The sequence below is a fragment of the Equus caballus genome, chromosome 4, assembly GCF_041296265.1.
Source record: "Equus caballus isolate H_3958 breed thoroughbred chromosome 4, TB-T2T, whole genome shotgun sequence".
NCBI lineage: Eukaryota > Metazoa > Chordata > Mammalia > Perissodactyla > Equidae > Equus > Equus caballus.
The window spans coordinates 66,985,351-66,989,879 of NC_091687.1; the positions used below are offsets into that span (position 1 = coordinate 66,985,351).

A 4,529-nucleotide genomic window follows, 5' to 3' on the forward strand; every position below is an offset into this window, starting at 1 on the left:
AGATGCTGCTCATTTGTCAAGGCCCAGCTCCAGCGTCTCCTCTTCTAGGATGCTGTATTGATCTGGGTCCCAGCAAGGTCCAGATGAAGAGATTTTCTTAAGTGGAAAGCTTACTTACAGAGATACGGGCAATATAAAAAAAATAAATGAGGGATAGGGTGGCACCCAGACAACAGCAAATGTAGGAAGCCATTACTACCCCAAGACTGAATGGGCCAAGAGGAGGAAATACTGTTACACGAGCCCTTTGAGAGCTGGAGGCACAAAGGAGGGGCTGCACCGACAGCCACAGTCACTGCTAGAGACGGTGCTGAAGCAGGCAAGAAATACCCCAGCCTCTCTCTCCTCCCACCCTTTGATCTCCCACTGTTGCTTCCCTTTGGAGGAACCCAACCAGATGCCAGAGGGCAACAGAGCACTGGCATGCCTATGCAGGATTCAGCATCCCAGGACACAGAGCAGGGCAGAGAATGGATAGAGAATGGATTGGGGGTGGGGAGGCGGGGAAAAAAAGACTAACTGGCACAGATGCCTTCCCTGCTTCCCACTCCCACCACAAGCAGAATCCATCCTCTCCTCTTCACATGCTTCAAAAGCTAACGTATTCATCACACTGTATCACAACTAGGGAGATCTCTATCTCCCGGCCAGGCAGTGAGCCTCTGGAGGGCAGGCACAAAGTAGGTGCTCAAGAAATGATCGCTTTATTAGTGATCACCATGAATGTATTTTCAAATCTCCTCGCTTCTTCATTTTACTCCCCCTGCTAATCTTAAAGCTAACTGCTGTGTAAGTTGAGCCATTTTCTGAGTAATAAAGCCCACTTTCTCAGTCTCATCTTAAAAAAAAAAAGCTCCTCACTCTATTGTCACCACTTAGTTCAACAAATATCATTTGAGCCCCTGTGCCTAAGCACCGTAGTTTGTGATGGAAGATTCAAAGGTGACTAGACTAGGGACTCAATTCTTGGGGAAAATTTTACGGACTAAGTGACTTAGCTTGTGTTGTTGAAATGGAATTGCAGTCACAGAAAAACCATAAAAATAAGTTGATCTAGGGCTCTTTAAATAGTAGTAGTAACTATCACCATTTATTGAGCACTTACTCTATGATGGAAACTATGCCAATGCCTTACATATATTATCTTAGTTAACTGTTACAAACCTGAGAGATGGTTATTTTTCCCAATTTACAAATGAGGAAATTGAGGCCAGAGACATTAAGTAGCCACTAAACTCACACAACTAATAAATGATTGACTGAGATTAGAGTCCAGGTAAGTCCAAATCTAGAGCCCATGTTTTTATTCACAACATTATACTTAAAGACAATTTTTTTTTTTGAGGAAGATTAGCCCTGAGCTAACATCTGCTGCCAATCCTCCTCTTTTTGCTGAGGAAGACTGGCCCTGTGCTAACATCCGTGCCCATCTTCCTCTACTTTATATGTGGGATGTCTACCACAGCATGGCTTGCCAAGCGGTGCTACGTCCGCACCCTGGATCAGAACCGGCGAACCCCGGGCTGCCAAAGCAGAAGGTGCACACTTAGGCGCTGAGCCACCGGGCTGGCCCCTAAAGACAATTTTTTACAGCACAAAAAAGGCAGTTCATGTAGAAAACATGAAAAATAGATTTCTCTTTTTCAAAAGTAAGTGTAAAATAGTATAGATTCAAACCTTTAGCTGGCCTTGTGGTGTGACCCAATAGTAAGCGCAGCAGACGGGAAGACCAGAATCTGAGTTTGAAGCAGGATCTAGGGAAAACTAAACAGCCTTGGCTTCAGCAACTAGCTACCTGTTCCACAGTGCCCTCTGGTGGCCAGCTGATATAATGCATGGTTTTCCTTCTTCAGGAGTGAAATGTTTAACCACCAAAGATTCTGCCAGGGTCAACCTTGGATAAAGTAGATTAAGTCTGTTTCCTGGCCATGCTCTGCTCCAGCCTCATGCCCACTGACCTCACACTCCTTATGACTGGAGTAGACAGAGCATGGATTTGGACATCAGGCTGACCTGAGATCAAGTGCCAGCTCCACCACTTAGAGATGTCAACGAGTGAGACTCACAGAGCAGCAGGACCATGCTGGAGCTCCCTGAGTTTCTGCCTCCCAGCTTCCCTGTTAACAGCCAGAGTCCAGTTTCATCACTGCACTCAGGGTCGACTGACCATGCCAACCAAACTCTCAAGATATTCAGACAATCACCTAATCAGCATTAATCCTGGCTTTCTATGCTTCTTTGACTCAGTATTTAGGCATTTATTATTTTTCCTTAATATATACAATTTTATCTTCCCAAAAGGAACAATTCTGTCTTGAGACTGCCACAAAACAATAAAATTGACTCTTCCTTATCAGAATCTCCATAACCTTAGTTGAAGAGGTGAGACCTTTACCCACTTATTTCTTAATGGGCACCACTGTTTTCAATGCTTATCAAAAATACATTTTTGCCTCACCACACATGTTCATAGTTAAACAATGCTTCAGTCTGTTCTTCTTTATATATTTATATTAGTTTAATGGTTCTATCATTATTCAATTCATAACAAATCTATATTTATAAAATCAATACAAGAATATGATGTTTGAATACTCCTAGCATCTCTCTGTAGAAAGTTTCAATAGAAGGAATAGATTAATTCCTTGCTAATACTAATACTAAGACTAATACTTCATGCTGGACCTCAGAGTTTCAGACATGTACTTTCATCATCCATGACTCCTATGTCACGAGTCTTCACCATTGGTCTGTATTTGAGTGTCTTTTTCTTCATTTGTTTCTACATTTGTATTGATTAAATCATTAATTCATTGATAATAAAACACATGTTCACAAAAACTCAAGAACCAGATCCTTGAATATCCCTAACATCAGTTTATAGAATTAAAAAATAAAAGCTATTCAGATGATGGTGGCGCTCGTGGTGGTAGTGACGGCCCAGACTCTAGTTTCTGGTCCAACAGTGTAACAGGATTTGTTTCCCTGGAAACCAGAACTTTGCACAGCATGAACTGTTTGGGGCTATTCTCTTTAGAAGGGAGCAGCTATCAAGACAGTATTATGGAAAAGCACTCTGAGGTCTCCATGATCTGTCATGCAGAAGCATTGAGAAGTGGTAGAACCTACTCTTAAAGTCTGAGTAGAAGTCAACAAAGCCAAAAGAAGTTTAGACAATAAAACGCCAACAACTTAGAGACACCCAAATTTAAATATCATCCCCTCCCATAATTAAATTTACAGAGAGAAATCAAGGTTCACAAATTAAATCTTGCAAATAAAAATCCAAAATGTTAAAGACCACTACAATTAAAATCCAAAACTAAAGTTCCGTGTCTTTGTGAGTTAAAAGACCAAAGTCCAGATCAAAAACAACCTTCCCCAAATTCTTGTGTTCAATCTTAACCAGAGGGGACTTTGACGCTTGGGTGAGGGCAGGGTCCTTTCAACAGCCACAGCCAGTATTTCTTTTAAAGCCTTAGAAGTTACATTAGATATGATTCAAGTAGGTCTTGCTTTTTTAAAAGTTGAGATATAATTCATGTACCATAAAATCCACTGTTTTAAAACATACAGTTCAGTGGTGTTTAGCATATTCATGCAGTTGTGCACCCAACAGCTCCTAAAAAGGTTCTCCTAGGTAAAATTATACCCTTATAACATAAAACTTAGCAGTGCTCAGGACGATGGCAGAGACTCAGAAGCAGCTAAGGGAAGGTTTAGGCCTTGCCAGGATGCCTGTCAGTCTCTGCCAATTGTTCAGAACCCATGACTTTAGAACTTCAACTGGATTGCTTATTTAATTCAGTTGGTTAGTTACCTTAAGAGGCTAATTATGGCACTATGTTGCCCACATCTGGGGGAAATTCCATCTATGAAAACAGTCTCCTCTCTTTCTCAGCAACTGGCATACGCAATAACATTGCTTTCTTGCAGAGTTGAGAAATTTGCACAGGTACAGACCAGGTCTTATTTGAGACAGCCTGTCTTCCTCATCCAACATATTTTAAACCTCCCAATTTCTATGTACCCTTGGAAATGAGTTTGAGTTTTGGGTACCTTAGTGCTGCATTAAGGTGGGCTTTGTCCAGTGACACGGCCTCACTCAACAACAGGAATATTAGTCTAGTCCTGCTGCATGGTTTCTGCTTTTGTTGCTGATGAAGTGGCTTAACTCTGGCAATCTCTTTCCTGGGTAAGACTTCTCCCCTTTCTACATTTGTTTCAACTGAACAATCACACCAGCAGATTCCTGAACAGAAACTGCTGCTGAACATCACCCATCAAAGCTCAAAGTTAACACCATCAGAAATGGAACTCGTCGATATTATGTGCCACCCGATGAGACTCATTGGGAAGAATAGCTTTACTCCTGCGATAAACCTGGGGCCTACTCACGGGGAAACATCAAGCAAACCCAAATTGAAGGACACTCTACAATGGCTAGTCTGCAATCTTCAGAAATTCTGGGGTCGTGAAGGTCAAGGGAAGACTGAAGAACTCTTCCAGATTGAAGGAGACTAGAAACA

The 4,529-nt window shown here is 41.8% G+C and overlaps 1 non-coding gene across 1 annotated transcript; it reads right to left on the minus strand.

Moving 5' to 3' along the window:
* Positions 1–2,679: 2,679 nt before the first annotated feature.
* On the minus strand, positions 2,680–2,753 carry LOC111773347 (small nucleolar RNA SNORD113/SNORD114 family). The gene has a single exon (XR_002807729.1). It is a non-coding gene; the product is annotated as a small nucleolar RNA SNORD113/SNORD114 family (small nucleolar RNA).
* Between the last annotated feature and the right edge of the window lie 1,776 nt (positions 2,754–4,529).